This window comes from Oryctolagus cuniculus, chromosome 17, assembly GCF_051225735.1.
Source record: "Oryctolagus cuniculus isolate XC-2025 breed Fujian yellow rabbit chromosome 17, ASM5122573v1, whole genome shotgun sequence".
NCBI lineage: Eukaryota > Metazoa > Chordata > Mammalia > Lagomorpha > Leporidae > Oryctolagus > Oryctolagus cuniculus.
In genome coordinates this window covers 60,669,799-60,695,771 of record NC_142883.1, presented here as the reverse complement: position 1 = coordinate 60,695,771, position 25,973 = coordinate 60,669,799, and the positions used below count along the sequence as shown (strand labels likewise).

Below are 25,973 nucleotides of genomic sequence, written 5' to 3'. Positions count from 1 at the left end.
CAGGACGATTAGCAAGAGGGCGAGACAGAGAGAGGTACCTATGGGTGTCCTTTTCACACCAGGAAGAGAGCCCACTGCACCCACTTTTGTATCCTTGTGGGTATCCAGCCCATGCTGACACCAAATAGGAGCCAGCACAGAACACAAGAGCTCCAGGCCTTTTGGGGACCTCAGCCTCCTTTCTTAGAGCCTTTTTTATATGTTGATTGCTTTATTTTTCTGGGTATAAAATTTCCTATGTACCTGTCAAATTCAAACACTTGGGCTGGCGCCGTGGCTCATAGGCTAATCCTCCGCCTGCAGCGCCAGCACCCAGGGTTCTAGTCCCGGTCGGAGAGCTGGATTCTGTCCCAGTTGCTCCTTGTCCAGTACAGCTCTCTGCTATGGCCCAGGAGTGCAGTGGAGGATGGCCCAAGTCCTTGGGTCCTGCACCTGCATGGGAGACCACGAGGGAACACCTGGCTCCTGGCTTCAGATCAGTGTGGTACGCCAGCAGCAGTGCACTGGCCGCAGTGGCCATTGAGGGGTAAACCAATGGAAAAGGAAGACCTTTCTCTCTCTCTCTCTCACTGTCCACTCTGCCTGTCAAAAAAAAAAAAACTAAAAAAAATAAAATTCAAACACTTGCCAGCAATTCAAGGCAAAGCTCACTTCGAAGAGTGGCAGGAGCAGGGCCCCAATCCCCTCTGTTCTTCTCATTTGTGCTCTAATCTATACTTCAATTACAAATACACATTGGCTGTATGTCTTCAAAAGAAAGTCTTCCATCACATGTTCCATGCCAAAATATACTAAAGCAATAATGGTGGGGTTTTAATGCCACAGAATAATTCTTTGCCAATAAAATCTCTGAGATGACTTTTACAGGGAGGATAGAAAGAACTTCCACAAGATTAGGGAAGGAAACCAAAGGCTCTGTGCAGTTGTCCATAATTAACATGCAGCTCACAGACCCCAGACCTGTGGGGTAAGGACTGAGTGGGCAAGGTCAGGACTCCCATTCTGTGTCATCAGACCTCCTGCTCCTCACAAGACCCAGGGGAGTGGGCCTTGGATTTGTAATCCCAGGGGCCAAGAGACCTCCCCCTTCCCGTGCATCAGGTTCACTGCCAAAGTAGCCAGTCCCATGAAGGCTGCCCAGGTGAGTGCCTAGGGGAATTCACAATTGTAGGACATCCACACCCCATCCAGATGGGCCTCAGTGCCCCATGGCCCTGACTGCTGTGGAGTTCAGGACCTACGGTTACCTCCCAGGGCACAGGAGCCTGCTGAGAGCTGCACTCCCACCCCACTGTCCCCACCCCAGCCTCATCCCTGTCCTCCCCACTGACCCCTGCTCCTGTGTCTTTCTTGCAGACATCTTCAGCTGCTCAGAAGTCTGCAGTGTGGAGTCCTTGGACCCAGAGGAGCTGGAGCTTCCCACACCATCGGAAGCTTGAACCACACAGGAGGAGACACAACAGCAGCCACGGCCCTCCTCACCAGTCCTCTGCGAGCTTTATATTAAATTCTTTCACCTAGTACTAGTTGATCTTTACATGCTTTTCTGTAAAATAAATACATCATAAGAAAACACCTTTAGCAAAGGCAGAACTTAAAATGATCAGAGAGCAGTCACCCTAGGGAGTACTACCATCATCACTCCCTCGAGAGGAATCTCATTTGGTCTTCACTGAACAAAGTCACTGCCAGGTTGGCTGTTAAAATCTGTCCTTACAGTAATGACTTTCTAGGGTTTTTGTCTCATGTCTGTTCCTTCCTCTGGAAGGGATCATGGGGTTCATCTCACCCAAGATCTCTCACAAAGACTTGGATGCCAATGTTATTTTTCACCTAATGGCAGCTTGGATGGCACAAAGTTCTTGGCTCTTCTTGAGCATCTTAAATATTGTCTTCTTTTTCCTCCCAACCCAGACCAGCTGGATCATTTTCATTCCCTTCTATGTTACTCATCCCTGTATTCTAGATCTCTGAATATTTTTCATATAATTCCCAGATTTTACTAGACTATAAATGGCTTCACTCACTCAAAGTATGACCCAGTTTTCTGTGAAGGAGGAGTTTGAGAGCATATTGTCATTTCCGGAAACAGTCTGAATTATAATTATTAGCTTTAGATCATTGCATTGGTTTTTCCTCTTCCAGCAATCTCATTCATACACATGCAGGTATTCAACTTCTGGTATTCCTCTCTCATCTTCTGAAATCTTTGGTCAAGCTCCTATTCTGTATATGTCCTCTCTCACCTTCTGTTTCCTGAAAGGCACAGATCTGTTTGTGTTTCTTCTGGTTTGCATTTCACGGGTGATGTTAGTTTTTCCTGTTTTCCTCCTTCTTTCCTGAGTCTGCCCATTCATTTCTGAGCTTCCCTGATTCTTAGTATCATGTCCTTCCATGCTTGGTATCATTGTCTCAACCATGTCTCCCTCATCCTGAAAACTACCCCGCCGAGAACACAAATTACACAAAGATGGAAGTGTTTTCATGTATCAGAGAGTACTTTCTCTCTCTTTATTACTGATTCCTCCCTCTAGTACTTTTATATGGGGATGGGCATATTGCCACCAAGATTCTGGTTTTGTTCCTTTTAATAGAAAATTCGGTTTTGGGAATTCTGCATGAGCAATAGGATTCAGAAAGACTTGTCTTACTTCACATAGCTTCTCTCAGTTGCTTTTGTGCAATGCTGAAAAACATGACACCTGATTTCTTGGCTCTGCAATTTACCATTATTCCATATGAGATTCCCCTCTGAAAACCCCTTTTTCAGCTTAACTGGATTATTGCTACTCCATAGGAAGGCCTGTTATATAAGGAAACAATGGCCCCCAACTTTGCAAATCTAGATTTATAAAATCCCTTTCTATGAAGAGTCAGTATCAGAATTTCTGAGATTATGCAGTTACTTTCTATGATGTCTACAAAATTCTTTTCTCTGAGTGACTGGTTAGCCTGTCTTTATCAGTCACCATTTCATTCATAGGATCATTAAGTTTTAGTTTTTTGGTTTCTTTGAATCACAAAATTTAGGAGCTTTTTTATTTATATTTGTGGCATTTGAGTTTAGAATTAGTAATTTTCACTTTACTTTTACATCAGTCTTATTTCAGAAAAATTTGGTTTCAGTTACCAAAATGTTTTTTAGTTAGTTAGTTTTAGTTAGTGAGTGCTATGCATTTTGAATCCCTTAGACTATCAAACAGGTACATGCAAGATCAGGTTCACCTAGGTCCACAACTCCAGCAGAAATGAGTTTTGCCAAGTTCAAGCATAAACAGCTGGCTTACCACAATCTCTTGTGTTTGACACAGAATGGCCAAGGATCATCCTTAACTGATTTGCCCTTGTTGTCCTTAAATGCACTACCTTGGAAATAAACTCTCTAAGCAAAAGTACTCTTTGAATTTTCTTTGCTGATATATAAAAATTAATGTACAGAAAAAAAAAAACCTGTCATCCATATAATGTCATGAATCCATTCCTGAGCAAATAAAGATTTATACACACACACACACACACACACACACACACACCAGAACACACACACACTATAGGATGGGTGGCTTGGAAAATAAAATGATGATCTTATACTCACAAACCAGGAGTTCATGAATGAACTCTGGCTCCCTGGAGCCTGGGGATGTCCTACTGCTCACTGTCCAGGGACACCCATTGGTGGAATGGCTGAGCCAGGCCCACAGCTGCATCTTTCTTTTTCAAGATTTATTTATTTATTTGAAAGGCAGAGTCAGAGAGAGAGAAACACACACACACAGAGAGAGAGAGAGAGAGAGAGAGAGAGAGAGAGAGATCCTCCATCTACTGGTGGTTCACTCTCCAAATGGCCATAACAGCTGGGATTGGGTCAGGCCAAAGGCAGAAGCCAGGAGCTTCATCTGGATCTCCCACGTGGGTGCAGGGGCCCAGGCACTTGGGCCATCTTCCACTGCTTTTCCAAGTGCATTAGCAAGGTGCTGGGTGGGAGGTGGAGCAGCCGGTCATAAACTGGTGGCCATATGGGATACCGGCATTCCAGGTGACAGGATAACCTGCTGTGCCACAACACTGACCCCCACAGCTGCATCTTAGCCCTGCCCCCTGTGGGGAGCAATCCGGACTAGACTAAGTTACTCGAATTAAGACTTATTCTATGCATCTGCTCTCCCACAATATGGCGCTGGGAGAGAAGTAAACAGCTTCCGCACAGCTGCCTCCAGTTCAACTAATAAATTGTAGGACTTGCTCCTGATTGGAGAGCAGCGTACTCGGCGTGTGGGCAGCCGAGTTGGGATTGGCGGAGGAGGACTATAAAGGAGGAGAGAGACGGCATGCACCAGGAACATCTATGGGGAACATCTAAGGGGAACACCTGTGCAGCCCCCAGAGAGCCGGCCGGCGGAGTGCCACTCCCCTGCGGAAGTGGGGAATGTGGCCAGGGGGAACTGCCCTTCCACGGAGGTGGAAGGGATAGTAGCCAACCCGGGAAGAACCAGCAGCAAACCCGGGGAGGGCCGAGCAGATGAAAGAACAGCGCAGGGTCTTGTGTTGCTCCTCCACGAAGAGGGGGAGCGACATAATGGTGCCGTGACTCGGATATGAAGCCTAGGCAGCGTTTAGTGTCGTTCCTCCACGAAGAGGGGGAGCGACATAATGGTGCCGTGACTCGGATAGGAAACCTAGCTCGGATAGGAAACCTAGGACGGATAAAAAACTTAGGAGGGAAAGAAACGGGAAGAACTGGGAAAATACCGAAGAGAGAGACTAGCAAACAGCCTAGGGAAAAGCCGGACGAAAAAGGTGCCGGAAGAAGCTATTGAAAGCCTAGGCATAGACTCGGATACGGACTACGGGGGGAAGCTGGGAGAAATCTCTAAGGTCGAAAGTGAAAGTGAACGCTAGAACAAACAGACTCGGACGCGGACTGTGGGGAGAGGCCAGGAGAAATGAGGGAGGAGTATTGTTGGAGGAAAGCTTGGGGAAACATACCGGGTAGAGAAAAATGTTAGGGAAATTGAAGCCGCGGGGGGCAGGCCAAGGCGGACACGAAAGCCACTTTGGGGTTCTCAAGTTAGCCCGGGAATAGGGGGCGAAAAGTTGAAACCAGAAGCTGAGACGCAAGCCAGATTGGGATCCGTCTGATTAGCCCGGGGAGCAAAGGACGGGAAGCCAAATCGTGGGGCGGAGACGTACGCTGGGTTGAATTCGCCAGGCTAGCCCGGGGAACTTGGATTGAATGCTAGTGGTGGAGACGCAAGCTACGCTGTGTGACTCGCGGAAGCCGCCGCGTGCAGAGAGAGCACGGGGCGTGAATAGATAGGGAACGGGGCTGGCGTAGGCCGTGGTTCAGACGCGAAAGGGTTAAGCGTGGAGACCGCGGAGCGCGCGAAGCCGAGCCGCGCAAAGCCGGGAAGCTGCGCAGATGAGAGAGGCGCGCGGGCTGAAGCGGCGCAGAGCCGGGAACCCGCCGGCGGGGCGAGGTGCCGGAAAGCCGCAGGGATAAGAGAAACAGAAGTTTTAGAAGTAAAGTGAGAAAAATAGGAATGCTGGAAGATAGAAGTAAAATGGGAGAAATAGGAATGCCCGGAGATAGAGAAATAGAGAAATAAAAAGGCCTCCCTACAACACTGCAATGTGAGAGCTTGGATTCGGTCTGCCTAATCAAGTGAGGCGATGAGCACCTGCCGGCAGCTAGCAGCTTATGCGCCGCAGGTCACCGAAGACAGGCACGAATTAACATCAGTAAGGCTTCCCCACAATACAACAATATTAAGCTTGGATTCGGTCTGCCTGATTTAAGGCGGTAAGCGCCAGCAAGCAGCTCGACCAGAGTATGAGCTGCAGGTCACCGAAGATAGGCACGAACCAACACTAATAAGTCTCCCCCACAATAAGGCAATGAGAAGGCTTGGATTCGGTTTGCCTGATAGGTCTTGTAAGTCCCCTGCAGGCAGAGCAGAGCATGCGCTGCAGGGCACCGAACACAGGCACGCATCAGCGCCTAAAAACCTCCTCACAACATGGCGAAGAGAGGACCCGGATTCGGTTTGCCTGATAGGACTTGTAAGAGCCTGTGGCAACTCTAGCAAGTAGAGCAGAGTGTGTGCCGCGGGACACCGAAGACAGGCGCGTATCAACGCCAAAAATAAAAAAGAAAGGGGGATCTGTGGGGAGCAATCCGGACTAGACTAAGTTACTCGAATTAAGACTTATTCTATGCATCTGCTCTCCCACAATATGGCACTGGGAGAGAAGTAAACAGCTTCCGCACAGCTGCCTCCAGTTCAACTAATAAATTGTAGGACTTGCTCCTGATTGGAGAGCAGCGTACTCGGCGTGTGGGCAGCCGAGTTGGGATTGGCGGAGGAGGACTATAAAGGAGGAGAGAGACGGCATGCACCAGGAACATCTATGGGGAACATCTAAGGGGAACACCTGTGCAGCCCCCAGAGAGCCGGCCGGCGGAGTGCCACTCCCCTGCGGAAGTGGGGAATGTGGCCAGGGGGAACTGCCCTTCCACGGAGGTGGAAGGGATAGTAGCCAACCCGGGAAGAACCAGCAGCAAACCCGGGGAGGGCCGAGCAGATGAAAGAACAGCGCAGGGTCTTGTGTTGCTCCTCCACGAAGAGGGGGAGCGACAGCCCCCCAACACACAAACACATACACATGGCATCGCTTGTTAGCAAAAGACAAGATTAATATCATACAAGCTCTTCAAGCCTCTGATACCCTACAAGCATGCACAGGTGATCTCTCCCCAAACTGTCCAGGCATCGGTTGGCAGGATTCATGGATGGCATGGTGTGCACCTGTGACTTCAGAAACATAGGCATGGCATGCAGAGGAGGCACTGGGCTGGTCTCCTGATGCACTTATGCATGATGCAGATAGTTCAGAGGCAGCAAGTCTAAAAGGGATAACAGTGGATGGAACAGGAGCTATAGCTTCAGACACAGTGAGCAGGAGGCTAGAGAAGTAACTTCCTGGAAACACCTGGAAACCACTCCTGTTAAGCCTCTCATGTGCTTGGAGGGGCATTATGGACCTGTGGCTGGTTTACTGGCTATTCGAATGGGACATGTGGGAGACAACAAACCCCCACACCAGAGGCTGAGGATAAAGCATAAAAAAACAGGTAGAAGCACAAGAATGGGTCTAATAAAGGACCTTCTGCTGGTGAGTGGGTTATCTCCCTTGTTGGAGGGCACAGGGATGTGAGCTGTCTATGCATCATCTAAGATCAGGAGATAGGGACAGAGTGAGCATCTAGATCAGCCTTGAGTCCCCGGATCTCATGTCAACGAGATTTCCGGACGACTCCTGGTTCATTAATGGGAATTTGAGTGCTGCAAGGGATATGTAGCAAAAGTAACCTTTTTGGACACATTCCTCCCTTGATGTATTTAAGGAAATGTGTGAAAGTACTGAATGAATGCTTAAAGACACATACATAACTTTATAAATACCTCTATGCTTTGAAAAATAAAATTTGGGGGCTAACTATGGTGTAGTGGGTAAAGTTTCTGCCTGTGGTGCCTGCATCCCATATGGGTGCCAGTTCAAGTCCCAGCTGCTCCACTTTTTTTTATATATTTATTTATTTGATAGGCAGAGTTACAGAGAGGCATAGGCATAGGCATAGGTATAGGCATAGGCAGAGAGAGTGAGAGAGAGAGAATCTTCCATCTTGGGCCATCTTCCACCGTTTTCCCAGGCCATAGTAGGAAGCTGGATCAGAAGTGAAGCAGCCAGGTCTTGAATGGGCACCTATATGGGATGCAGGTACTATAAGAGGTGACTTTAACCACTATGCCACAGCATCAGCCCCTGCTCCACTTCTGATGTAGCTCCCTGTTAATGTGCCTGGGAAAGCAGCAGAAAATGGCCCAAGTGCTTGGGCCCCTATACCCTCATGGAAGACCTGGATGAAACTCCTGGCTCCTGGCTTCTATCTGGCCCAGTCCTGGCTGTTGCAGTCACCACGGGAGTGAAACAGCGGATAAGATTTCTCTCTCTCTCTCTCTCTCTCCTCTCTCCTCTCTCTAGAACTGCCTTTCAAATAAATAAATAAATCTTTTTTAAAAAAGAAAGTTGTAGCCGGCACCGCGGCTCACTAGGCTAATCCTCCACCTTGTGGCCCCGGCACAGCAGGTTCTAGTCCCGGTTGGGGCGCCGGATTCTGTCCCGGTTGCCCCTCTTCCAGTCCAGCTCTCTGCTGTGGTCAGGGAGTGCAGTGGAGGATGGCCCAAGTCCTTGGGCCCTGCACCCCATGGGAGACCAGGATAAGTACCTGGCTCCTGCCATCGGATCAGCACGGTGCACCGGCTGCAGCGCGCCAGCCGCAGCGGCCATTGAAGGGTGAACCAATGGCAAAAGGAAGACCTTTCTCTCTGTCTCTCCCTCTCACTGTCCACTCTGCCTGTCAAAAAAAAAAAAAGAAAAAGAAAAAAAGAAAGTTGTGTTTTACTTGTAAAGTTGAATCCTTCTTTCCAGGATGCTTCCCTCTCAAAGGAAGGAGGAAGTCAGGACAACCTTTAATTTACAAATGTGCACACCACAAATACGTAAAACATGTATCATAGAAATAAATACAGATAGAAACCAATCTGCAACAGCCATATACCTGATGTTCACAACACATTGGGCTTACAAAACTAATATACACAGCCCCAAAGAGCTCATACAGAATTGGACACACACACTCAAGCTCTTCACAGAGGGGCCACTGAGCCCTCCTCTTCTGTGCTGGAAAGCATGGGGGTCAGAAACACCCAGAGACCCTTGCTGATAGTTCCATTGACCATGGGATGACACCAATCACCACGGACATGTCAGTGCATCAGCCCTGAAACCAGGGACCTCAGCATCAGTGGATTGTTGGCCACTCTTTTCCAGAAAGAAAACCCACATTTTGAAAAAATTGTGGCACTTAAAGACTCCCGGGTCAACAAGGGTAGGTGAAGCCTGGCCTCTCCCCCTAATCCGTGTTTCTGGGGAGGTTATCTTGTAGGTAGTAAACCTAGGCACCAGGTCAGATGGCATGAGGCTGGAGGGATGGTCTTGTCACAGTGCAACCAAAATGGGGTTGTTTGGGGACTTCAAAGAGACCAGGAAATGGCACAGGCCTGAAGGCTACACACTCTGGGAAAGCCAGCTCTGGCCAAAGCAGCATGTCCTAGAGATACTACCCAGGAGAACTGCAGGGCCAGCTCACTGACTCTCTTGGAAACACCTGGAGTCCACATGCTGTACGCCTCCCACACCTGAGGCGCTCAGGACCCATGGCTGACAACACCCTTTACAGACAACACCCCCCATGTGAAAGATACCCCTCACCAGGTCACAGGCTGGATGTCTGGTCTGAAAGCCAAGGTGGATGCATAAGGAGACTGTCTATTTTAGGGCCCACTAATTATAGGCCAAGACACTTAGAAAAACTGTTAGACGTGTGTGCACATATATGTTGCCCATGGACATAGCAGGAAGACAGGAGCAAGGCCATGGGTCATCCCCAGTCCCCAGGCCATTAATCTTTCCAGAAGTCCCTTGCTTCTACATTGACAGGTGGAAACCCATATCGTATCCACAAGAAAAGTTAAAACTCTTAGACAAATACACATTACACACACATCTGTAAATGTGTGCATGTACCGAACAAACTGCGGAGGAAGTGTACATAACTGTGTATGTACTCCTATTGGTCTACAGAACAGACAGTGGTTCCTTTAACTGTGGAGCTATATGGGATAATCTGACACTGCAGAAGGGAGGAATGTACTATGGCCATTATTTCTAGAGCTGTATATACTCAAAAATACATGCAAACATATATGTTTCCAAAGTAAGTAACAGAGAAATAAATCCATGAGTATTATATCCATGATTCTATAACAAGACAATGTACATATACAAATAACTACACACACAACACTGGGGAGCACACACAATCTGACACACATAGACACATAGACACACGTATAGTCTATATAATCTAATTGTCCAGGCATTGGGCCCTCCACGTCTCACTGGCAAGCTTGGGGTATAACACACCTGGAGGCCCTTCACTGCCCATTCCAGGGCCCCTTAGTACACACCAATCACCAGGGCCTTTCTACCAAAACAGCCATGACAACATGGATCTGAATCTTGGTAGAAAGATGGCCACTCTTTCCATCAAAAGAAAAACATATCCTTTGAATCAGCCATGAGTCTGAGCAACTCAGATGCCAACAGAACTGAAGCTAGCCCTCTCTGTGGAGAATTTCCTCACACAGAGAGCTATGTTCTGAGGCTGACTTGGAGGTAGTCCATGAAGACCTGAGTTCTGGTGACATAAGGCTGGTGGCACAAGTCTTCCACGTGAGAGTGCCCTGAGGATAACGTGGGACTTCTGAGGGTCTCCTTGGATGTTTATGGCCCCCACACTCTCGTACAGGAAAGGCGATGGTCAGCCAAGGGCTCCTATGACCTCAACCCAGGCAGGGTTGCACATTTCTGGCCCATGATTGGCAGGTTCTGTTCTGTATGGTATTCATAGCTAAAATAGTGCTCTTATAGAAATCCTGGCCTGGATACACTTATGAAAATGTACATAAACATTGAACAAACTCTTAAAGATATATAATTAACTGTCTGACTACTTGTACCACTCTATAAACATACAGAAAATGGTTCCTTTACCTGTATTCTTGCAACCAGGATGCTTCAACTCCCTAGGAGAAAAGAATGCATTAACATCATTATTTCTACAAATGTATACAAACACAAATATATACAAACATGTACATCACAGGAATAAATAAAATAGAAAAATATCTGATCCCACATGCATGAGAGTATAACAAGAAAGTGTACATGTACAAATAAGTTAGATACACAGCAAAGCACACACAACCACACATTCACTTCCTTTGTCTAAAGGCCATTTGGCCCTCCCCTCCAGCATTGGCAATATTGAGGGCATACACACCCAGGAAATCCCTTCACTGCCATGTCCATGGTCCATGGCAACACCAATCACCAGGGACATGTCACTGAACTACCTATGGCAACAGGTAGCCCATTAGGGAGCTGAACGCTCTTTCCAAAGATGTCCACAAGAAGGAAAACCCATCTTTTAGTTAAGTCAGAGCTTAGAATCTCAACTGCTTAGAGTCAGAGCTTAGAATCTCAACCAATGGGTCTGGCAGCAGCTGACCTCTAAGAACATTCCCTCACACTGTGCTCTCAGTTCACCATGGAGAGAGTACACATCATGGCATCAGGCTGGACGGACAACCCTACCAGGAATGGACTTCAAGGAGGATGTTTGGGGACTTACAGAAGCCAGGCCCAGACCCTGAACACTATGCCCTATTACAGAGCTGGCTCTACCTATAACTCCCTTGTCCTAGAGGCCAATGTAGCTACCTAGAGGACGGGCTCACTGACTCATTGAGAAACAACTAGAAACCATGTGTCTTAGGCCTCCCACATTGAAAACCCAGGACTCTCAGCACCAGTGTGATCCTGGCATTCCCGATTGGAGAAGGGCTTTCAGGAATAAAACAAAGCCTAGAGGACAAAAGGGAAATGACAAATGACCATGACCACTTGAAGTTTAAACATAACACAGAAGCAGCATGAAAACAGCCAACGCTATGGGGATCATCTGTGCGAATGCACATACGCAAAGGATGCTGCCTGCCCATTAAGTGGTGCCCTAGAAACACGTGTAATTTCTGGGCTTCTTTATTTTTTTTCACTTTTATTTTACTTTATTTTATGTTTTTTATTCTTTATTATTTTTGACAGGCAGAGTGGACAGTGAGAGTGAGAGAGAGAGAGAGAGAGAGAGAGACAGAGAGAAAGATCTTTTTTTGCCGTTGGTTCACTCTGGGCTTCTTTAAATAAATGTTTAAAAGATACTGGTTTCAGCATTACCTACTATAATGAGAAAATCTGCTCTCTCTTTCTTGATCTCTCTTGCCCTCTCCTCCAGCCTGTCGGGTTTCCCCCACCTGACAATAAACATTTTCCCTTACTCTGGTGTTTGGTGTGTTTTGTGGTGACCTTTCATTGGCTCCAAAACCTGGGGCCAGACTCTGCCCTCAACCTTGCTTTCGTCTCGGGGATGTGAGCTGCTTTGGGATCCTGGATTTCTGCCAACCACAAAACTCAACCCCGGACTTCCCTCACCTCTGAACACTCTGAAATCTCCATCCACACACCAGCCCTCCAAATTTCCAAGGTAAGACAGGGAGGAAGAAGAATCCTGTCATTTAGACTCTACAGGTTATGGTTCTATGCAACTTCACCCCAAAGTCCTGGTACCAGGCACCACAACTCCTATGGCCTCATGCCTCTACAGACTCTGTGTCCAGCCAATAGCAGGTATGGGTGACGACTCAACCCCCTGTTTCCTTTCTACGAGTTATGTCCTTGGTTCCCATGGGTGCATGGGTAACGACGCCACCCTCTGTTCCCATATCCTTCCGTCAGATGGCCATGATCTCAGGGATCCCCAACATCGGCCAGTCTGACTCTACGGGTCACCAGGAGAGCTTCTTCCCATGTTCTAGTTAATCCTCCTCTTGTTAGTCTGCTACCTCGACAACCAGTTCAAGGTCTCCATCTGTGAGCATTCGGAAAAGTGGAAGATTTCCTATGTCCAAGCTTTCTCCTATCTCAGTCTAAACCTCCTCTGGCTCAAGTTCTCTGAACCTCCAAAGCTCACTAAAAAGCCAAATCCCCTTTCTTTTACATTCGCTGCTCTGGCTCTTGCTGTCTCAATTGTATCTCCCCCTCCTGTCCAGGAATTCCCACCTATCACAGAACTAGCCCTTGTCCAAAGTCTACTCCCCCTGCCTAATCTATTATCCTCCCTAACACCCTACTCCCAGAGAAGCAAAGGCAAGTTTGGGAGTGGGCTTGTCTCCATGCCATCACCCTCCAGCTCTCATTCTCCAAGGGGCTTCACCCCTCCAGCTCCTGTTCCAATTTTACCATAAGAATAGCAAGGCAGTGGCGATTCCAACCTCCTGAGTTCTCCTGTCACCTATCCCACCCTTTTGATAGCTCTTTTGTTTTATCATGAGCAAGTCAGACAGGATAATCAGGTCTTTTGGTGGGTTTTGTCCTCGCCTTGTAACTGAATTTCAAGCTGACCTCACCAGGTCTCCTCAATTCCTACAAACTCGATTTCCTGGTCCCAGGAGTGAGCATTTCCTAGATATATCTCTCCCAACCCACATGAAATAAAGATCAACACTACCAGACCTGCAAACCAGCCAGCTCACCAGGTTAATTACTATTTCCAGACATATCTCCTTTTCCCTAACTGCCTCTTGCTCTGTCACCTATCAGATTTCCTCCTTAGGAATCTCTGGAGGGGTGTCCATCTACTCTTATGGATATTCTGCCCCATTAAATCTAACATAATGACTTCTTGTCCCTGGCACATCGGCCCCAGCCCACAGTCACCCTTGGGACCTGTCTAGCAGCTGCCTGAACTTTTGATTCAGAGGCAGTCCCGAGTGGCTGACTGTTGACCAGGGCATCACTGGCCTAAGGTCTTTCTTGGGTAAAAAGAAAAGTAGACTCAAATCCAATTGGAATCTAAAAAAATGTCTTTGGTAAATAACAATCTCATGCATTAGAATTTGGTTCAACTGTAAATGGACATTGGGTTTACAAGAATTTCTCTCTTTGAATCTAGGAAGATTACTGCCTTTAAAAAAATAGTTGTGGCCGGCGCCACGGCTCAATAGGCTAATCCTCCACCTGCAGTGCCAGCACCCAGGATTCTAGTCCCAGTTGGGGCACCAGATTCTGTCCCGGTTGCCCCTCTTCCAGTCCAGCTCTCTGCTGTGGCCCAGGAGGGCAGTGGAGGATGGCCCAAGGCACCCGCATGAGAGACCAGGAGAAGCACCTGGCTCCTGGCTTCAGATCAGCATGGTGCGACGGCCGCTGCGTGCTGGCCGCAGTGGCCATTGGGGGTGAACCAACGGAAAAGGAAGATCTTTCTCTCAGTCTCTCTCTCTCACTGTCCATTCTGCCTGTCAAAATAAATACATAAATAAATAAATTTTTAAAAAAATAGTTGCTTTGTAACTTGCGCATCTTGGTTTGCAATTTGGTTTTAACAAGTTTCCAATGAAACAGCAATGGGTAAATGTGGATTTTTTCAGTCTCTGGTTTAATGCAACTGATTTATAGATGGTTTTATAAAAGGAGTAGAATTCCATGTGAATGTAATTTTGACCATAATTCAGATAGAGGTATGGTATAATATCAGCAATTTCAGTCATCCAAGTGTAATTGCTAAATGTAAATTGGGTAAAGCAAATGAGATAAATGTGTCTAAATGTAAACTTAGCACCTTATATTCTATGCAAAAACTACTTGAGTTTGCTAACATGTTTTCATAAATTGTCTATGAAAATAGTCCAACATTGCTTGACAGTAAGGTTAGAATATGATATGTTATCTTATTTTGAAAATGTTGTCTTAACTGGAGATTTCTAAAGGGTTATTTCAAAATATAAATCAAGGAAATCAGCAGGTGGAAAGCAAAAACTATTATTTGACATGGAACTAGAATCTGATCTTCTGTTAAAGCAAGGAGGTTTTTATAATATTTTGAAATTATCTTAAAAATCTGTTTAGAACCTGTAGCATCTCCTTTTAATAGTTTTGTTTAAGCACTCTGGCCTCAGAATCAACCCTTAAGGCATTTGGATCTGGCTGAAGAGCCCATGGGAGTATTTTAGGCAGGGAAAGCCAAGACACTCTGGCAAAACAACAACAACAACAACAACAACTAAAGGAAAGATCTCTGCGAGTGAGATCCCAGTGGAAAGAACGGGCCATCAAAGAAGGAGGTACCTTTCTCTGAAGGGAGGAGAGAACTTCCACTTTGACTATGACCTGGTCTAAATAAGATCAGAGTCGGCAAACTCAAAATGCTTCCATAGCCTTAGCAACTCATGACAAGAGCTTAGGGTGATTACTGATGCCATAAACAAGAGTGTCAATTTGTTAAGTCAACATCAGGAGTCACTGTACACTTATTCCTCATGTAGGATCTCTGTCCTTAATGTGTTGTACATTGTGATTTAATGCTATAACTAGTATTCAAACAGTATTTTACACTTTGTGTTTCTGTGTGGGTGCAAACTGTTGAAATCTTTACTTAATATATACTAAATTGATCTTCTGTATATAAAGATAATTGAAAATGAATCTTGATGTGAATGGAATGGGAGAGGGAGCAGGAGATGGGAGGGTTGCGGGTGGGAGGAAAGTTATGGGGGGGAGCCATTGTGATCCATAACTGTACTTTGGAAATTTATATTTATTAAATTAAATTTTAAAAAAAATTTTTGTTTAACTGCTGACTCTCAGTTTTCAAGCCAGCTCCAGTAAGCTATTCTCTCTTCCCTAGTTCTGACTCTATTAAAACTCTTCCAAGTTATTGGATATGATCCCATGCACTGGCTCTTATATTTTTTTATATTATTTTTTTTGACAGGCAGAGTGGACAGTGAGAGAGAGAGACAGAGAGAAAGGTCTTCCTTTGCCGTTGGTTCACCCTCCAATGGCCGCCGCGGCCGGCATGCTGCGGCCGGCGCACCGCGCTGATCCGATGGCAGGAGCCAGGAGCCAGGAGCCAGGTGCTTTTCCTGGTCTCCCATGGGGTGCAGGGCCCAAGCACCTGGGCCATCCTCCACTGCACTCCCTGGCCACAGCAGAGAGCTGGCCTGGAAGAGGGGCAACCGGGACAGAATCCGGCGCCCCAACCGGGACTAGAACCCGGTGTGCCGGCACCGCTAGGCGGAGGATTAGCCTAGTGAGCCGCGGCGCTGGCCTCCATGCACTGGCTCTTAAATTTAACATTTTATTTCTGATTTTTGGAATGACCAAAGACACAGATTTTGTGTTCCATTGAAGTAATCTATTGTGCTCTCTTAATATCTTTGTTAGGTTCGAATTGTTTTACAACTGAGTTTTTTATTAAGAGTTTTGGTTTGTTTAAATATATGTTTACTCTAAAACATCTGAGTAATCACCTTGTAACAGTGATCAAATCTGGTCTATATTATGTCATGATGTTAAGAGATCCTATTTCAACCAGATATTTTAAGCCTTCTTGGCATCCTTGACAGGTATTCAAAAAATCAAAGTTCCAAATTCTCTGGACTTTGATATTTCCATTTGGGCCCCTGGAAATATCAAAGGATATCTGTCTCTCATCTTGTAGAGACACCAACTAATCAGGCAATTTGATTATATTACAGGTACTGTCAAGATGTGAAGTGGTGCTAAATTTTAAGTTATGATAATATAAAATACTACAGATACAAATGTCCAAAGATAAAAAGTCTAATGATCTTGTATTACCAGACCTAAAAGGGATAAATGTCTTTTAAAATCCTACCATAGACTTCTAATTTAGACCATCAAAGATCAGAGATGGGATTTGAGCACCCCTTTGACTTGCATCCTCTTAAAAATTCCCTCTGGCCTGCTTTAAAAAAAAAAAAAAAAAAAAAACAGAGGAAGAGAAAGCTAGGCAGCAGAAGCACTGTAAAGATAGGCGGCAGGCCAATTAAGGCTGCTCTACACAGTGATCTGCCATCAAGGAGACAACAGCCCAGTCATGCGCTGGTTTATATGGAAAGCCAGGGCTTCAGCTTATGAAGAGCCCTGGCAGCTCTGCCAGCAAACAGTCGGGTCACCGGAAATGGATCTGCCCTGGAGTCAAAGGACGCCCAGATCAGAGCTGCAGACTTTGTTGGCTCTAAGCTGAAGAGCCCTTCACTCGACCCAGCTTCCAAACTAACCACTGCTGCTGAGGGGACGGCCAAGTAGGGTCAGTAACATTGCAGAAAGAACTGCAAATTTCCTGTTAGAGATGCCACCTGCTTTTCCCTGGCCAGCTCTCCTCTCAGGCCAGCTACATAAGGGAAGTCAACAGGGTGCCTTCCCCAAGGAGGTTCACACCTCCCTTGGGATGTACCCCATGTGAAGAGACAGATAGGTCTGGGCCTCATAACTGGCAAGGCCTTAAAGCCCACCTGACTATTATCAGGCCCCTTCTGTCAGTTTCTATTTGCCTCTCAATCAAAAAACTTGTTCATGGTTTAGACAGCAGCTTTCTTGGGTCCCCTAATAATGACTTTGTCCTTTATTTTAGACCCTGTCTAGCCCACTTGGGGACTCATTCCTTTGTAATCACAGCCTCTACTCTTACATCAATGGCTCCACTCCAACCATATGCATTGATGGTCCTCTCCCCCACTTAATGTTGTATAATTGTTCAGAATTTTTCTTTTTTTAAAGATTTTATTTATTTGAAATACAGAGTTACAGATAAATCTAGAGACAGAGAGAGGGGTCTTCCATCTTCTGGTTCACGCCCCAGATGACCTCAATGGCTGGAGCTCTGCCAATCCGAAGCCAGGAGCTAGGAGCTTCTTCCGGGTCTCGCATGCTGTGCAGGGGCCCAAGGACTTGGGCCATCTTCTACTGCTTTCCCAGGCCACAGCAGAGAGCTGGATCAGAAGAGGAGCAGCCGAGACTAGAACCGGCGCCCATATGGGATGTCAGCGATTTAGGCCAGGGCTTTAACCCGCTGCACCATAGCGCCAGCCCCCAGAATTTTTCTACAGACAAGGCCCTCTACCCACAAGAATTGAGCGACCTTTCTCCCAGTCTTGGTTGGGATCAGCTCCGCAGCCTCTCTGTCCTCAGTAGTGGTCTCAGAGCAGCTTTTGGCCACAATGTTATCTCAACCAAACTACTGCAAACAACTCCAACAGTTTTACAACTGTTGTTTGCAGTTACAAGAGAAGGTCACTAGGCCCATCGAGACCTCAGTTGATGTCATCTAAGGTCTCCAAAGCCATATTGCCTCACTAACCGATGTGGTACTATGGAATAGATGGACCTTAACTGTGTTGTTATTATATTAATCAATAAGGTCAGGCAAAACTACATCCATCAAACAGTCTTACAGAGTCCAGAGACTCCCCCCCTCATTTCCTCTCCTCTATGAAATCCTCTCATTACTTAGTTAATGCCACTCTTATGACCACTGGCTGCTATCCTCACCCTGTCTTTCATACTACAGTGTCTGTTTAAGTGATTACAGGAGGTGATAATGGAACGAACCAAAGCCTTCACCAGTCAGGTGGTAAACCCAATGCTGCTACAGGGATATACTTGGCTCCCCACCCAGGAGATCGCAGCTTGAGGCATCACCCCATGCCAGCAGAGAGTAACTTGTTGTCCCATGTCAACAGAAAGTAGCTCTAAAGACAGATCATCATCCCTCCAACCCTCCTGGACTTTGGGGGCTGATGTGATCCCATACAACACCTGCTTTATAAAAAGGGGGGGGGGTAGTAAAATGGTGCAGTCTTATCTGTGGCACGATCTACTCCCTGGACACCATCCTCAGCTCTAGCCCCCGCCACCACTGCTAGAAGCCAGATGACAAAATGGCCCAACCACAGGTGTCAGCTCCACCCCCACTCCAATAGGATTCGCTGCTATTTCCCAGCCCCCTGCAAAGGTTTAATAGGACACGCTTCCTGCACACGTGCTCTCTCTCTTGATCTCTCTCTTGACTTCTTTCTCTCGCTTACTCTCTTGCCCTCTCCCCTCTGCCTGTCAGGTTTCCCCCACATGACAATAAACCTTTTCCCTTAAAAAAATGAGAAAATCTGAGAGGTGGGGATTTCAGACATTCAGTGAGAGAGGGCACCTTAAATAAATTCCTGTACGTCCGTACACACAATACTATGGATCTGCAGTTCAACTTGTGTTTGAGTGAGGAAATCACAAGTGACAAAATAGTAAATGCAAAAAGCAAGTTACATAGCTTCCCTGGTTGAAAAATGGTATGCACATTTATTTTTTAAAAAATCACATGTGGGGGCCAGTGCTGTGGCACACAGTGAGTTAAAGCCCTGGCCTGCAGTGCTGGTATCCCATATGGGCACTGGTTTGAGCCCCAGATATTCCACTTCTGATCCAGCTCCCTGCTAATGTGCCTGGGAAAGCAGTGGAAGATGGTCTAAATCCTTGGGCCCTTGCACCCACACGGGAGACCTGGGAGAAGCTCCTGGCTTCGGATCGGCTCAGCTTCAACCATTGAGACCATCAGGGGAGTGAACCAGCAGATGGAAGATTCCCCACCCCCGGGTCTCTACCTCTTTCTCTCTGTAACTCTTTCAAATAAATAAAATAAATCTTTTTAAAAAATCATATGTGGAGAGAGACACTAAAGTAACTGAAGCAATTTCAAAAAATGGGAATTAAGTGCCTTCCATGTCAACACTTTTCTATTAACTAATAAAACCCATGTAGTATTGTCAGAAGGAGAGACACATTGGTCAATGCAGAACAGACACTCAACCAAGTACAACCACACATTTCCACCTATAATCTGCACACATAACCACAAGCCTGTGGGGAGCAGGGCCTGTCTCCCGCAACATGGCGAAATAAGTACTGAGACTACCAAGACTAGACTAGACCACTGAGACTATTAAGACTAACTCTATGCGTCTGATCTCCCACCATATGGCGCTGAGAGAGAGTAAACAAATCTTACACAGCTGCTTCATTAATTAACTGATTCCTGACCCAACCCCTGTTTGGAAGAAAGCAGTGTGCTCAGCACGTGGGCAGCAGAGCACGGATTGGTGGGAGAGGACTATAAAAGGGGGAGAGAGACAACATGCGGTCGGAGAGCAAAAGCGAGGGAGCAGTGGGGGTGCCGCTCCTCCGCGGAGGCGGGGGAGCGGCAGCAAATCCGGGAAGGACCTGGGAAAGAGAACAGTGCCCAGTGTCATTCCTCCGTGAGTGGGGGAGCGACACAAGCCCATACTGAGAATGGCATATCTCCAAAGTCACAAAGGATGTGTAAGCCCACCACAATCCAAGACCCACTTTCAAAGAACTTGGACATGTGGTAAAACCCATCTTATTCCACTAGAAAGCATATTAAAATATAAACACTAAATGCTATCTAAGTCAAATCTTTACATTTGACTCAAATACACCAACACTGTCCCCATTTACAATGCCCAGAGCCCCAGATACAACATTTCCTCAAGTAGATAATCTGCTTTGTATTATTACTCCCTTCATTTTCATTACTACTTGCTTTTTCTATAGAAGCTGGTGTGGAACAGGATAGACAGTTTAGCCATCTGCAGCCAAAAATCTAGCACACGCACGAGCTTTAGTAGATTTACAATCTTTGCACTTCACCTGGCAGGTGTCTCATCAATTTTTGAAGCCATCAATTTCATCATGATAGTTAATATTAAATCACTTACTATATCCCAACCATTTGTAGGATCACTATTATTTACAAATATAATCCTCCTGGGACCGGCATTGTGGCACAGCAACTTAAAGCCCCAGCCTGCAGCACCAGCATCCCATATGGGTTCCAGTTCGAGTCCCAGCTGCTCCACTTCCAATACAGATCTCTGCTAGAGCCTGAAAGCAGTGGAAGACGGCCCAGGTCTTGGAACTGTGCACCTGCACTGGAGACCTGGAAGAGGCTCCTGGCTCCTCTTTAGTTACACTCATATGGAGGTAATATCGAATGATCCCACCCATACTGTGAGCCTTGGGTTTTATCTTTCTATTTACTGTTAGATGGCCAAGGCATTGCTCTAGCCAACTCATTCCTAGACACCGTTCTTCACGATGCATACTGTGCCACACCACATTTCCACTGTGTCTTGTCTGTAGATCTGCATTCACAATCGCAGGAGGAGTCACATACTGACTTTTACTATTTTCAGGATATACACTTGAGTCTACCTGAGCTACAATTTACTTAATTATATTTGTATAATAAATCAATATTTTTCTTGCATAATTGGGCATACAACAATAATACTCCAACTTTCCTGATGAAATTTCAACAAGAAATACTGCATCATCAACAGGGTCATTTATTTCATTAAGAGCTATTATAGTAATAATTTGTGTTATTTGAGAAGTTTTTGCCTCAGAACAAGAAGTCTCAGTAATTTAACTGTCACAAACTTGAATACTACACAGTGCCCACATCACATCACACACTTGAAGAGCCAGCTTATGTAAAATCCTGAATTAACAACAGAAGGAATCCTGCAGGGGTTGTGGCACAGAAGGCTAAGCCTCTGCTTGCTATGCTGGCATCCCATATGGGTGCCAGTTCATGTCCTGGCCGCTCCTCTTTTGATCCAGCTCTCTGCTTCTGGCCTGGGAAAGCAGTAGAAGATCGTCCAAGTGTTTGGGCCCTGCACCCTCCATTAGGTTAAGGTATTCTATTATCACCAATATGCCTTCAAATCTGTATAAATATTTTAGCATATATTGCATCCTTACTAGGAATATCATCAGTATACTGATACATGGTCACTTTTGTGTTTTATAAGGCACAATATTATATGCATTCACTTTAGGAATCCTTGTAATCCTGAATGCTCATTTTATCATATCATGTATATTCATTGCCTACTAGTATTTTTAGCCTATGAAGCCACTGTGCGCCAAACACAGTTAATAGCATCCAACACTTACGGTCAGATAATGTACAAACTTAACCCTTCTCCTATGAATTATATAATTTACAATTACACTTATTCCCATAACAATGTACACAAAAACATTATACTCTGAATCAACATAAACACAGAGCTTATACACTACCTCATAATCCTATTTATTATAAATAAATCTATTATAAAATAAGCAGTCTCTCACCAGCCTCTTCTCTGACCCTCCTCTTGATACCACCTCACAGCTTCCCTTAATAATCCTAGTGAGTATCCCCTTTCTAAAGGACCACTTCCATGAAAGAAAGCTATATTTAAATATTAATCTATAGGCATTCTTAATTATGACATTCACAGGCACAGAAGTAATTTTGTTCTAGATACTTTTCATCAACAGTAATTTCAACCCAAGTAACTATTACCCAATGAGGAAACTAAATAGCATTTAAATGGAAACCATGCATAATAACTTTGATAGTAAAAAGCAAAAATGTCCCTGTATGGTCTTCACCTGTGATTACCAGAAGCCCATGTAGAGGCCACTATTGCCAGATCAATATGCCTTGCAGTCACACTGTTAAAACTAGGAGGCTACAGCATAGCATGAGTGCCTACAATCTGAAATCCCTTAAACAGAGCAGAGAGCCTTCTCACTGCCCAGAGGAGCCCTGTGAGGAAACCCCTAACCAGCGCCATCTCGCTCTGTCAAACACATCTAGCATCACTAACCACTTTTTCATTAGTGAGCCACATTAACACTGGTGATTGTGACTGTCCTTATTCAAACATCACGAAGATTTACAGGAGCTACAGCTCTAACACTGGCCCATGGCCTAACATCAGCAATATTATTTTGTCTTGCAAACTCTATTCACAGGCAAACTTCACGATTTGCCCAAGGACTACAAAACAGTTTCACCTCTAGCAGCAGCATGATGAACCCTGGCAAACCTAACTAACTCAGCCTCAGCACCAATCATTAATTTAATCAGGTGGCTGTTCACAAAAAAGACATCATTCTCACGGTCCAAACCTACTACCATCCTAACAGAGTCTAACCTGTGAATTAACACTATACACTGCATCTGCTTACTAATCACAACACAACAAGGAAAACTTCCATATCATATCAATAACATCCCTCTTTCCTTCACACGAGGAAATCACTCATATCCATCACCTTCTTCCCTATCACTCAGTTCTAAGATCATTTCACGAAACACGCATTGTAAAGAGACAACGTTAGCTTATGAATGTAAAAACAGAAACTTCAGTCTCCTTATTCACTGAGGAAGTATGCAAAAACGGCTAACATGCTCAGACACACAGTAATATGGCTTTCTTAAGCTATAAAGGGTAGAAATAACCCATTGGTTTTAGGAACCAACAAACTATTGCAGCTCCAAATAAAAGTAATCTATTTTCTCCCTCTACAACAATGTCACTACTTTCACTTCACCAGTTATAACAACTGTCCCATATTTATAAGGAGATTGGTGCTTTAAACCTCTAATGCCCCTTATTTATTTATTTAATTTTACTTGAGAAACAGAGCCACACTTCGCATCTGCTGGCTCACTACCCACGTGTGTGGAGCCAAAAATGCCATCAGGGTCTACCACGTGGGCAGCAGCCGCTCAATGACACGATCCATCGGTCATTGCTGTTTCCCAAGCTACGCATTAGTGGGCAGAGTCGGAAGCCAGAGCCGGGTCGCAAACTCGGGTACTGCAATATGAGACATGGACCTCGGAACCAGCATCGGAACCTCTCGTCTAAACACCTGACCTGCACTGCGGGTAACTCACGAATGCACCTTGCGTGATGTACATTTAAAAACTCATGGTATACACAGGGTTCCATACGATCTGCGTCCTCAGGGGTCGCTTGGGGGTCCTGGAACGTGCCCTCCGCAGAGAGGGGAGGGCGGCTGGGATTTGTTACCCTGAAGTGAAAACGAGTCCGAAGTAGAGCCGTGAACCCCGGACACTACACCAGACACACCCGAAGGAGAGGATTCCCAGCACGGGGCGGGCATCGTGACCCCCACCCCGCCCCGCCCAGCGGGGGTCCCCCACCATCCGCCCCGGAGGCGCCTCCTCCCGACCCCTCAGCGTCCACGCCCCGCGGGCACCGCCGGGACCCCGGGCCACGAGGGGCCGCGCGGCCGCGCCGCTCCCTCCTCAGAGGCCGAGGCCGCCGGGCGGCGTCTCCGCAGGAGCCCTGCCCGGCCGGGGCTGACCGAGAGGAGCCACGCGGACGCCGGGTCCTCGCTCTCCCTTCCCGGCTCCCGCTCCGGGACGGGGTCAGGGCCGACGGCGCCGCTCCGGCCGCGGACACCGGGACTCGCCAGGCCTGAGGAGCCGGCGCCGCGCGGACGCGGGAGAGCTCTCGGCCTGGCCGAACCCGCGCCCTCACCTGGCGCACGGCCGCGGGCCCGCCCTTCCCGCCGGCGTCCGCCGCTGCCCCTCGCTCGCCGATCGGGGCTGGAGCCCCTGACGGCCGTCAGGTAACACGACAATCCGAGGGAAAAGGGCAGAAAAGCTGGGCCTCGTGGAAAAAATGGCGCAAGCGCGGGAAGCGCAAGGCCCCCTTTTATAGCTGCAGTATTTGCGCGATGGCTTCTGGGAGACTCACTCTGATTGGACGGTGAGGAAGAGCCCCAACCAATCAAAAAAATAAAGACGAGGAAAAAGGACGACCGCATCGCAGGGAATGCTCCGTGGTGCTCAGGCCGGGCAAGCAATGGTGAGATGTAGTGCGGGACGCATTTTCTTGGTGGTTGGAGGGCTTGAGCGTTGAGGAAATGGCGGAGGGAGAAGGGCGGGCAAGTACCGCCTCTGGGTTTGGCCTCAGCGACTCTGGAGGACGATGCCACAGTGCGAAAGAATGTTTTAGAGGGAAAATCCGGAATTGTTCTTTCGCCAAGTGACTGTGAGGGCTTCTATTTATTTTTTAAAAAAGATTTTTATTTATTTATTTATTTGAAAGAGTTATACAGAGAAGGAGAGGCAGAGAGAGAGAGACAGAGAAAGTGAGAGAGAAACTTTCCCATCTGCTGGTTCACTCCCCAATAGACTGCAACAGCTGGAGCTGTGCTGATCTGAAGCCAGGAGCCAGGAGCTTCCTCCGGGTCTCCCATGTGGGTGCAGGGCCCAAGCACTTGGGCCATCTTCCACTGCCCTCCCAGGCCATAGCAGAGAGCTGGATGGGAAGAGGAGCAGTCAGGACTCGATCCAGCGCCCATATGGGATGCCGGCACTGCAGGTGGCGCCTTTACCTGCTACACCACAGCGTCGGCCCCTGGGCTTCTATTAAGAATTCAAATTCTTGGCCAGCCTTGTGATGCAGCTGGTTTAACTTCTCTGCCTGTCAAACAAGATCCTTTATCAGAGCACCAGTTGAAGTCCCAACTGTTCCTCTTCCAATCCCACTTCCTGCTAAAGAGCCTAAGAAAGCAGCAGCAATGGCTGTGAGAAATGACCGTGGTGTGTCTTCATGAAGACTTAGGTTAACCTTGGTGCAGCTGTGATACTAAGCCTCCCCGGAATGTAGGATAGAGAGTTACAAACCCAAAGTGGGTTAACTGCTGAGCTTGGCTTTGCAAACTGGGCACCACTTCTTTGTAACTCTCAGCAGTTCTGTAACTGGTACATGGTGCTCTCAAGTTCCTGTAGCCTCCATGATACCACAGTGTAACCCTCCTCCCCCTGTCCTAGATCTGCCCAGCAAAACCGTATTTGGGGAGGGGGGAGAGTCTTTGACCTAGTGGTTAAGATTGACATGTGTTCCTCATTGGGGTACCTGCATTTGAGTCTGCCTCCGGCACTGGCAGGCAGCAGGGGAATGAACCAGGGGATGAAAACTAACACACTCCCTCATTGTCTCTCTCCCTCTCAAATAAATAATACATTTATTTAAAAAACTTAATCCAAGTTCTATGCCAAGGTAGCCAGGTCCGTAGTTCAGGAGATCAGGATCAAGGCTGAGAATTTGATCTTGGATCAGAATCTGGTGAGGAAGAACTGGAACTTGTGGCATCCAAGAACCCAGAGAAGGGGCCAATGCTGTGGGGCATCCCATATGGTTGCCGGTTCGAGACCCGGCTGCTCCACTCCTGATCCGGCTCTCTGCTGTGGCCTGGGAAAGCAGTGGAAGATGGCTCAAGTCCTTGGGCCCTTGTACCCACATGGGAGACTCAGAAGAAGCTCCCAGCTCCTGGCTTCAGATCAACACAGCTCCAGCCGTTGTGGCCAATTGGGAAGTGAACCATCAGATGGAAGACCTCTCTCTCTCTGCCTCTCTCTATCTCTCTCTGTCTCTGCCTCTCCTCCCTCTCTCTCTGTGTAACTCTAACTTTCAAGTAAATAAATAAATCTTAAAAAAAAAAAAAAAAAAAAAAGAACCCAGAGAAACCAGTGCTAGGAG

At 46.8% G+C, this 25,973-nt stretch overlaps 1 long non-coding RNA gene across 1 annotated transcript; it reads right to left on the bottom strand.

Moving 5' to 3' along the window:
* Positions 1-1,331: 1,331 nt before the first annotated feature.
* On the bottom strand, positions 1,332-24,102 carry LOC138846238 (uncharacterized). The gene is made up of 3 exons (XR_016224345.1): positions 23,964-24,102; positions 10,678-10,709; positions 1,332-1,546 (listed from the first exon to the last, which is right to left on the bottom strand). It is a non-coding gene; the product is annotated as an uncharacterized LOC138846238 (long non-coding RNA).
* Between the last annotated feature and the right edge of the window lie 1,871 nt (positions 24,103-25,973).